The sequence below is a fragment of the Poecilia formosa genome, unplaced genomic scaffold (assembly GCF_000485575.1).
Source record: "Poecilia formosa unplaced genomic scaffold, Poecilia_formosa-5.1.2 Scaffold238, whole genome shotgun sequence".
Taxonomy (NCBI): Eukaryota; Metazoa; Chordata; class Actinopteri; order Cyprinodontiformes; family Poeciliidae; genus Poecilia; species Poecilia formosa.
The window spans coordinates 109,793-121,395 of record NW_006800177.1 but is presented as its reverse complement, the minus strand read 5'-3'; the positions used below and the strand labels follow the sequence as shown (position 1 = coordinate 121,395).

The following is an 11,603-nucleotide window of genomic DNA, read 5'->3' as shown; positions in this document are numbered from 1 at the left end:
GTGGCTTCTTGGTATGCAGATTGAGTTTGGGGTTTTGTAATATTTTTTTCCATATTTGAGAGCTGGTGGTTCTCAGTGCTCACTGGTATTGTTTTAAAACTTGTCTGGGGTCCTTTCTCTTTGTGTCACAGTGGATTGTGGATTAAGTTTAAGCGCCCTTTTCAGATTTTAAGTTTATGTTAACATAATAATAATAATAATAATAATAATAATAATAATAATAATAATAATAATAATAATAATAATAATAATACATGCATCATTTTCCTTCCACTTCAAAATAATGCCCTGTTTTGAGCTGGAGTGGCATAAAAAACGTTTTAAAACCATGTAACAAGTTTGCCATCAGTTGACGCTCACCTGTTGGCCACGAGGTTGCGCTCACACACCGTTCCTCTGTTCTGTTTCTGCTTGCATGCGCATGCGCGTATCGGTGACGGAGAGGAGCCCATTTCCTTCCAGCAGCAGCAGGCCTGGCAGACACACACAAACACAACACACACATATGCAGTCAGAGGACAGAAAGCCGTCAAAGCAAAGCCACGTTTCGGATTGTCCGACATTAGCCCCGCGGAAACTGGATGCCCCCAAACCGCAGAAGCTTCACTGATGGGTGTTCATCGCTAATCTCCAGCCGCATCTGCTCGACACCTCAGCGGTATCTTTTGGGTGAGTTGGCCACAGCGCAGTGACTGTTTTGTCTCGGTTTGTTGTTGCTGCTGCTGCTGCTGCAGCTGCTGCAGCGTTTTACCAGGGGGAGGTTCAGGGGCAGCTCTCCACGGAATGTTGTTTAATCTCTATGGCGTGGTGTTAAGCTTACATTTCCCAAACAGTGTGGGGAGAAATGATCCAAGACAAATCACTGCTCTGCCGGGCTAACCTTAAACCTCGCTCAGCGTTAGCGTTAGCCGCTGCTCAATGGTTAGTAACGTCACAAGATCCATTATCGGACAGTAGTTCAGATGTATGGTAGGTCTGACCAGGTTTTACATTTTCTTTGTGTTTGCTAATACGGTTAGCAATTTAATAACAAGCACCCGCACAAAAGCAAATCAGTTTTTTTTTTCTTCCTATGTCTCCTCTATGTTCTTATTTTAATGACCATTATGGCGTTTAAGTAGTTGCACCCCAAACCACTGAGTCACCCCCATTTTTTCTAGCCTCTTCTTCCATAAAGCTATGGGTAAAATAAATGGACATTCTGGAAAGAAAAGGGGAGGAACTGCTTACTGAGGTTTAGCTAGAGAGATAATTAAAGTAAACAAATCTGTTCACTTTAAATATGTAAATATTGAGATTTACTACTTCGTTTGTAGCCTGATTAACTCATGTCCGACAATATGTTTAGTAGCTTTGACGTAGAGCTAGAATCTGGTTAAACCTCAACCTTTTGTGGTTGTGCGCTGCTACACATATTGCGCGTCTTTTCTGAATTGACAACTGCAAGCTTTAGCAGCAGATAAATGAAACAATCTTGTGTTTACAGTTTGATCATTTCTGTAAAGCATGGGTGAATAAAATGAATTGCTCTGTCCATTTAAAACGTGGCACACTAAGATACTGGCAAACACTTATTTTATTTTTACACTCGGAAGACGCTTCTGGGTCCCTGCAAATTTTACATTGTTTAGCTTTTTCAATTCATCAAGGTACACGTCTGATATGTTGAAACCCACATATTTGTACAAGCTATGACAGGACTGACAATAATAATTCATGTGTGACTGCATGTGGTGTAATATTGCTGTACACATAGTTCTAGAGAAATTTAGGTGAGGACTGTCAGGTTAATCAGTTCCTGATCTTTAGCCTTGGGCTGTTCTCAGGGAACATTTCTTCTGATTAGTGTGTTATCTCAGTGTCTGTGCTTCTTATCTAGCATGTTGTCGTTTTGTGGTAGGTCAGATTTGACCATAGTTCCTGTTCAGATCTTGTTGCCTCTGCAGGTTTGACCAACCAGCAGTTCTGGGATTATAGTCTTGAATGTCTGATTATGTTGGCATGTTGCTTGTAAATGACTGACTTGGCTCTATTTTTAATTTAACTCTTGACAAAGACAGCTCTTCTGTTGTAAATATACTTTTTCATTATTATTAGTAGTAGTATGAACACAAAAATTTAATATAAGTATCATGTTGTATATTCATTTCAGTAAAAAGCAGAAAAGCAACAATTACTATAGAGGTAATGTTGCCAAAAATAATCAAACATATAAGTTATTTGTTTTAATAATGTTGGCAGTAACATTTTACATTTATTAATTATTTATGACATATTAGCTGAAACAAAAATATAAAATAATTTCCAAGTGTTTATCAATTTTTTTATTCTGTTTTTGTTGGTCAGTAATTGCTATAGTGCAAGTTTCAGTTTGTTTGTTGGTCAGATTATCTGCTCGGGTAAAACCTGCAGTCAGCTGCTATACAGATATCCTTCTTGTATTTTAGCAACTGCTGTTGAAAATTTGTATATTAAGAGTAATGGGTGGTTCTCTCTTTGGTCATTTGCATATCATCAAACAAAATATGAACCATTGGAAATTGAAATGGACCAATTCTGATTTACAGTTGTCTAGTTTTCTTTTGACTTGATCAGCCAATTCTGTGTTAGCTTGATTCCCATTGTAATTGTGTTTTCAAAGGACTAAATCATGTAAAAGAAGAAAAAATGGTATTCCAGTTGTAACTTTTAATCTTACAGAAAACAAAGGACTTGAACAATTACTATTTATGCAGCAACATAGGTTCCTAAGTTTTTATCTAACTTTAACTAACCGAAAGAAGTGCTTGTAAGTGGATACATATAAGTGTCTGTAGACCCAAATTGTGGAAGTTCTTAGTTTTGATGCTTTTAATAGAACAGAAACATCAACATTTTCATTTTCATTTTTTGACCTGTCAATTGAGGCATAATTGTCCGATTCCAGTCTCTGGAATTTGAGAACGTGTTGTGAATCTCTAATAGAAACCATTTAGATCAGATGTTTAGCAGTTTTGAAACCGTACCTCCACAAAACCTTGGTAGACCTTGATACCGGTAACGGGCTCATGCCTAAATCATGAAATGAAATGTCATCTGCTTGTTCTGTGCTGGTTAAGTGGGAGCTGATGATGAGAGCTGCGGGCATCTTATTAGAGAAATCTGTTACCATGATTGTTTGGAGAGGGAGGGGCTTGGCTTGGCATTCATTATCCTCTGAGGAATCTGGTGAACCAGACTGCAACATGTTAGCAATCCATATGCCAGATCTGTCAGGGCTGAACTGCTAGCCGTGTGCTGGGATGTCTTGCCGCTTATTATTTTTTTTGTATTTTATTGTGGTTCTAGTCAAAAGGCTATAGTTTCAAGAAGCTTTCAGGTTGTAGTGCTTGACCCATGAGGTTGAAGCATTTGTGTGAACACCACTTTGTGCTGCTTGTCACACATTTCTTTGCCAGTAATCCTCGCTGACTCCCCATCAGGTGAGAGTTGTCCAGTTGAGGTGCGGCCAGCAGCACAAGACTGCTCTAAAAGCCTCACGTTGGCCGTCTTTTAATTAGCTCCGAATCCATTTTGAGGGAGGGGAGAGGGCTTGTCTCTGTGAATAGCAGTGTTGCTGTCTCATGTTAAGCCTTGAGCCAGGCTTATGTGCTCAACAGAGAAGAAATGGCTTCTCTGTCTGCACAGAATCCGTCTCATTGCTCATTTGAAAACCATCCAAGGCCCGCTGACCTCCACCTTCCCCCCTGCCCCCCAACATGTTTCTTCATCTTTTATTATCAGCGATGGCAATAAAAGAGGACAGATTTATTGGAGACTCTCATGCACAGTCTAACTGGATACAGGTATTTATGGGCAGCATTATATTACAGAAAGTATATTGTAGACCCTGCTAGCTCTGTGTCACGCTACATAGATGCATTCAGCACTAAAGTTTAAATAAAAGGCAGCTCATGAGTCTCTCACCCAGGCGTGGAGAGTTCGGTGTCTGGTAAGAAACATGCTCATTATGGGTGATGCATTTTTATTATGGGCCTTGTAACATGCAAAGTGGGAAAGCATGTCATGGTCCACTTGAGTAGGAATTGTAAAGGAAATGGAAACTGACATAAGCTCTGCACCTGCACTGCTTCCTCTTTCAGAAACAGATGCATCATACATTAAAACTGTACTCCCTCTTTATGAGGTTCTAAATAGTTTCTTTATCGACATTCTGTGAATTATGGTCTGTTTCGTTGGTCTCCAATCTGTTTCCCATATAACCCTCTTGTCTTCTGTTTGTTTTGCCACATACCAACATGAGTTCACATGTTGGTGAACTCAGGGACTGTGCAGTTCAGATCATTTGTATATCAGTTTTTTGATTTTTGGGGGATGAAAATGTACATGTTAAGCACAACAAGTATCATTCAAAAATTAGTACTTGCGAGTTAAATTAGTTCACAATAACCGTGATTGTTTTTTAATTCTCCCTATATGTTAGTCTAGGGGAAAATATTCTGGCTTTACTTTATTACATGATAAGAAAATTGAAAAGGATTTTTGTTTGAAAAGAAAAATCTACCTATTATTGCAAGTGTTGCTGAATTTGCAGAATAAATCAAATCGCAGTCGTTATTAAAGTCTTTTTGCAAGCATTTTTAATATTGATACTGGCTGCTTGGATGTAATATTTGATAGCCTGTCATATTTAGATTGCTCTGCACAACTTGCACATTTGACCAGTTGGATGAACTTTTGCTATCCCGGTTGCCCACAACTGCTGTAGATGATTTGCCTGTAATATTAAAGCTCGCAGATATTGATGAAAACATCATGATGATGGAAAAGAAACAGAGGAAAGGGGGAAATGTGAGTAAATCAAAACCATTCTCCATCACAATTTTTATGTATTGTGCTTAGGCTGCTGCCAGCTTCCTTACAGCCCTGTAAAGATTACACATCTATAAATTTTACTTGTAGTTTTTGATCCAGATTTTTATTGTTCTGACCAACCAGATAGTTTTCTTTGTTTAAAACTTTATCCTACTAAGTACTACAATACATAAAGACTAGCATCTGCAATCTGATACAACACACATATCTTCATATCCTGCTATATAGATAAATTCCCTGTGTATAATGGGAACAATGATAGTACACAATTCACCTCTGTCTCACAAAGCAGTGTGGTTCACTGATTTTGGAGAAAATAAAAATAATTCAGTGTAATTCTGTTTAACCAATTCGCTGAACTACACAAAGCGGATAAATTATAGTTTGAAAACCTAACTGCCTTTGAATTAACAACAACCTTCCACAAATGGGTGTCTTAACAACTGTGCACTTTTATAAAATGTGAAGAAAACACTGATGCTGAGTAAAAAAATTATAAACCTCTCTGACTGCATGGGATTAACAGTTATTAGGAAACTCATCGGTTACCACAAAATGTCTTCTCTTCCATGAACAAAACATAACATTAGCTTTCAATAGTTCTTGTAGACGTTAGTGCTCAAAAATGTATTAAACATTCATAATGACTGTGAGGCAGTCCAGCTGTGCAGGGAAATTTGTTCCCAGGCTCTGAGACATGAGCAGATCAAAAAATAAAATAAAATAAAAAACATTGAAAGCCTTCTTTCCAGAAACACTTAAAGGCTTAATGTTTTTAAAGCTGGCAGTGGCATATGTCTTTAAAGTAACAAAGCTGTTAAACCAGACCGAACCTGAAGCAGGTATAATGGGGTTGCAGGCAGACCTTGGGGTGCACAGCATGTTGCTCTCTCAACTAGATAATCAGGTTAGTTGTTCTAGTTTGTTGTTGGCTGGTATGTACATTTTCACTGCCTCCACCGTTTTTAGTTTGTTGTTTTGTGTTTGATAAGTGCCTTTGAATCAAGTAGCTGGAGTAAAAGGATGGAGCATTTTATTAAAAGGAGTGAATAAAAAAAGGAGTGTTGGACAATTTTGATCAGGGTAAAAATTGACCAATTTCAACCACTGTCTAACAGAATGGTGCATCATTAGTCAAACTTTAATTTAATCTCAATTTGTGAGATTAAATTTGAAGTCTTTGTCAGCAAAAATATCAGAGAGCCAGCAGACTGCTAATAATTTATTCATTTTTTTTAAATAGATGTCCATATGTTTTGAAGAAACACCAGTCTGATTTGATTTATAATGTTTTGAGTCTAAGAAGTGACTTGACTTGTTAATTAGCCATATTGTCTGCCTCAGTAGGACAACGTTTTGCTTTTTGTAGCTGTAACCAGTCCTTACCTCACTAAATGTGATGCCTACACATGACGTGTTATAGATTTGTTTTAACCACAACCAGTCCTGCTCCTTTTTTTTTAGACAGTGGCTTTGTGAAAAACATTTTAAAGTTTGAAAGCTGAGCCATGCTTTTCCAACCTGGGGACAGAATATATTTTGCCACTACTCCTTCTCAGGAAATCATGCTGCACAGCAGAGTAGTGTGGCTTAAATCTTGCGCAGTAAAATACTTACAAGTACACTCCCTGCTCAGTCTATCTTGTGACTGCCTGGGGACCTTTTTGATGGCCAGGACTCTATTACCAGCTCACCCCTGAGTCTCAGTGTTTCACCCTCAAGCAGTAGAAGTTTCCCACTGGTAACCTCCTGACAGAGAAAGTGATGTTAAACTTTGTAACATTTCTAGAAACTGGCATTTCAGACAGCTTTACATCCCATTTCCCTGATCAAATCTTGCTGCTTGACTTCTGGCATTCTAGCAAGGATAGAATTAGAAAGGTTAAGGGAAATGAAAAGGGGAAGAAATCACAGCATTAACATTTCATGACTGTTTTGACTCATTTCTTTAATTTTTAATCTACACCTATTTTTGGATTTCGCTCCTCAAATGCTGTTAGAAAAAGAAAATTGAAAAAATGTTATTGCTCCTTCTTTCAACACTGAATATATTTGAGAGTGAGAATTTGGGAAATCACACTTTTTTATGTAAAGAACATCTTTTCTACTGGTCTTAGTATATTCTAATTGCCCATGTAATAAGAAAAAACATATTATTCCTATGTAGTTACTGTTTTGTAAGTTCATACAGAACTTACGGTCCGGTTAAATAAAGATTATGTCATTTTTTAAATGTCTGTGGAGAGGAAAGTATAAGTTTTTGGAGCTTGCAAGCTTGGTATTTTAAGTACTTCCCTAATATGAACTAACAGGGGTTTCTTTCGGTCAGTGTCTTCTGTAAGTTGGATATAGAGTTGTAATATTTCAGAACTCAACCAGAAATCCTTAGCATTTATTTAATGATACTCTTCCATGTTATTCCATTAACCACTATGGCTTCAAACTAAAGATATATCTAAAAATTTCATATGAACTTTCCATTTATCACAATGGAAAGTTTGTGGTGTTCATTATGTTAATGATAGAAGTGATTTATAAAAGGAACACCAGTCAAAATAGCCAAAGCAATGTTATCCCTAAACAGCACATGAATCATTTATATTTTAAACAATATTGATTTTCTGTATTTTCCTTCTCCCATGAAACCAATAGTGGAAAAATAGTAACAAAAAAATAATAATTCCAACAATACATACTCTGAGTAATACTCATTTATTATTCAGAGTATGTAATCATCACCATGTAGAGTTTGTTTTCATGACGGCTCTAAATTTTATAGCAGAATTTATTTATTTAAATTTATAAATTAAAATAACATTTAGAATCTAAATAAAATTTAGCATGATTGTCCCATCATCTTACAGAAATGACTGAAGATGTCTACTCCGCTCCTTGCTCTGATTCTCACCGACATTTAAAAAAAAAAAAAGTACTAAAAGACAACATTAATGTTTAACACCTCTGCTTTGTGTTTTGCTGCCAGTTGACACGCTAGACATCAGAGTTAATTATTTTCCATGTGGAGTAATGCTGATAAGAGAGACTGTACTTTGGCCAACTCAGATGTTCTCCTTGTTGAGAGGATTTCCTTATTGTTTTATGCCAGTTGTGACTGGAAGCTAACTTTGTTTTAAACTGGGGGTGTATTCTACAGGACTATCACATAGGTTTCAAAAGAAAGGAATAGATCATTTTTGTAAATTTGACTAGACCAAAGAGAGTGTAATACAAAACTAGTATTTTGACACAGCATTGTTTTAAGAAGTTTACAAGGTAGAAATCTGTTTACATTGAATATATATATATTTTATATATATCTTGTATTGAAATTAGTAGTAAAATTGTATAAAGTCTTTAACAGCACTATCCTAAAATAGCGGACATGGTTATGGTCAGAGTTGGGCATGGGATTCTCAGTGTGATTTTTGAATATACACTAGTATTTACATGAAGTTTTTAGCTAAATTTAATGTAAAACAGCTCCCCAAACATCTCGTATGTTGCCAACATTAAAAACATTACCTTACACTAATGATTTTATCTAAATTTTTATTTTTTGTTGTAACATCCAAATAAATGTATTTTGTAAGAACAAGAAAAAAAAACATTGTACAGCAAAAACAAGGGAGGGACAGGTATGCCTACCCCAGGCTACATTCACTGGTCGAAAACAGTCACTGAGTAATTTATATTTCAACTCATAAACGGACTTTAAACCGAACAGGGCAACAGAAAATTTTATTACATTTTAAAACTTTAGTTAAGTTTATGTTGCTAACCAACTTATATTTATTTTGGATTCTTATAGCTATTCGATTACTTCATATGCTGTTTTTTTTTTTTGTTTTTTTGCAATTGCTAAAAGAGTTATATCAAATTGATTCAAATCACTCTTACCTATTCCCCCAAAGATATTTGTTTCATATCTGAGCAATAGCTTTTTGTTTGTTTTTGCTTCTAGCGAGGCAGCTGAGGCTTTCCACATTTCAACAGCTTGTCTGCTCAAAGTGTCTTCAGAAATGATAAGCTATTCATTAAATCTTATGTTCCATAACTTGCTGCCTGACTGCTGCTGGTACTTTAGCAATGATGTTGGAATCCAGATAATGCATTAAGTACCATGTTGTACTTTTTTAAAACTGTACCAATCTGTACTTCACTAATAGCGATACCTACATGTGAGGTGTTATTTGGTTCATCCGTTTCCTGTATTTTGTTGTTTTTGTGACAAATGTATAATATTAACAATGGACTTTTCAGTTTTAAACTTTTTGAAGCCTAAACAGAAAATTCCCTCCCAAACAAGTGTCATGTCACTGGTTTCCTTTATAAGACTGTTGCCATGTTTTCCTGTGTATGCGGACGTTTGCTGTAGTTGGTTTCACTGTATGATTATTCTGTGCACTATCATACCAAACTTACGTCATGATCACTCATGTGCTTTATACTCATACCGGTCAGGGAAGTATAAGGAAAACAATGCAGTCAGCAGGAAGAAAGCGTTTTCTCCATTTAAAGATATGTTAAACTCAGCTGAGTTATTTTGGTAATCCTACGGTGGAAATAAATCAGTAGTGATGGCGATGACGGGAAGACTCTGGACTTCCTCTTTATTTCTCTATTGATGTTCTGCAGTTGTTTGAAGTTATGTATGTTATATTATGAATGACTAGCTGTGCTTTGTGATTTTTCAAGTGTCACATTATAACAAAGTTCAAATTAATTTCCTCAATTTTGCAAAAAGGTTTTTACGGTCCTTTGCGGTATTTTCTTTGGCTTTTTTGAAAAAAAAAAAAAAAAAAAAAAGTTAAAATGGGAGATGCTGAGTAAGTTCTGATGCAGCAAACTTTCCCATACACTAATGGTGTCCAAACCTCAGCACAGAGGGGAGGACTGTTAGCCTGGAGTCTGTGATGGGAGTGGTGCAATACTTCCATCCGCAGATGTGTCTGTGCCTTACAAGAGGCACAAAAGTCAGAAAAAATTGAAGTCCACACCTCCAGCTCGGATGGGAGGAATTTCCATTTTTCCGGTAGTTTGCAACCTCTACGTTTGATTTACTACAGTCACGCGTAGCGACGTGATGAAATTATGCCCTGTGAAGCCTGGTTGGTTTTCTCCAAACCAATCGATGGAAACGCTTCTAATGTGCATTTTCTTTTTCTTATTTTTTCGTTGTTTAAAGTTCACTCAAAATTCATGACAACTGGATGGAAACATTGCCACTTTGTTGAATTTGTTTTGGATACATGTCAATCTGGGCAGTACATTCAAGCAGTTGGTAGGAATGTTGCCTTACAATAAGAAGGTTCTGGGTTCTAATCCAGGAATCTGGTCTTTCTGGATCGACTTGGCAAGGTCTGCTTGAATGGGTTCTTTTCAAGTACTCCAACTTCTACCCCATTAGAGACCAATATAACCAGCCAAACTAGCTAAATGTTTGCATGCATGATTGTGTGTCCTGTGTGGTGAACTGGTGACTTGACCAGGTTGTATTCTGTCTCTAACCCAGTGGTCAGAAAATGCAATCCTGGAGGGCCAGACAGAGTCCTGTAACTTTCAAATGTGTTCCTTGTCCTATACACTTGAATGAATCGATGAAATTGCGTCACTAGCAGGCAGTCAAGCTCTACCAAGCTCTGCTAATGAGCCAATATTGGAGCCAGGTGTGCTGAAGTAGAAACATCTAAAAGTTGCAGCTAACCGGCCCTGGAGGACTGGAGTTTGAGACCTCTGTTCTAACCCAGTGAGTGCCGAGTGTACCCCCTCGTCTGATGAAGGCATGCTAGTTGTGTCTGCTGATCTTTGAACCACCTTTTGATTTTGAATGGTGAATGAAATCGACAGCCAATGATGCAGTTTGCTTGGGTATAATTTAGGTACTTAGAATTCACTCTTCCTTGACATGCAACCCGTACACACAGACCATTTGCTGATGTCGTCGAATGAAGATAAAGCTTCTCGTCTCAAGTTTCTGTAAAGCCTCTTCGGTCTCTTGGGAAAGTAGTACCGTCCCAAACATTTAAAACATGCAGACACTCCCTAGCTACTAATTCATGTTGTCATAGAGGCAGCTTGGATAAATGTTAGCCTGTGAATTAATTTTTCTGATCTGTGCCAAATGAGGAGCTTGACTTTGCAGCGCTTCAGTCAGGGTGTGCATCGTTAGTGCTGTAATAGGGGCTTTATCTGACCTCACTCTATAAAGCAATTTTCTCCAGATCCCTTCTGAATGATTTAGTATATGATTTCTTTGCTGGTCACTTAAAGGGCTTTGATGCTGTTTTTACATCAGAAGTCGGCTGCTTGGATTCAATTTTGTTCCATTCAGCTGAGTTTATATTATACTATACATGTTGGGCTCCGTAATAAATGTTTGCACGTTTTTTTACAGCTACTTTACTATCCAAAACATTACATTGTTGAGTCATATTTTTGTAATTTCCTGTGCAAATTAATTGCAATGCACAAAAAAACTGAGACAAAATGTTTTATAATTGTGTGTATGCATTAATACATTTAGAAAATATGGCTTTATCCAAAAGTAGCAGGAAAATGATTAGGAAAATATAAACGTTATAGCAGCCTTGAATCTTTCTCATTTTGGGGTTTCAATCATTTTACAGCTCATCTTTGAAGCTGCTTTTTTTTATTTTATTTTATTTCATTTGTGTGCTAGAAACAACTTATAAACTTGTCAAACATCTTCTCCTTAGTACAGTTTAGCGTTGAACTGTTCACTGCCAAGC

At 36.9% G+C, this 11,603-nt stretch overlaps 1 protein-coding gene across 2 annotated transcripts in view; it reads left to right on the top strand.

Annotated features, from left to right (window-relative positions):
- Positions 1–427: 427 nt before the first annotated feature.
- Positions 428–11,603, top strand: part of LOC103149858 (tyrosine-protein kinase CSK) — a 48,075-nt gene continuing 36,899 nt past the window's right edge. For both annotated transcript variants that reach the window (XM_007569209.2, XM_016680268.1), the window contains exon 1: positions 428–669. The gene's annotated coding sequence lies outside the window, so the exon portion shown is untranslated. The remainder of the gene's footprint in view (positions 670–11,603) is intronic.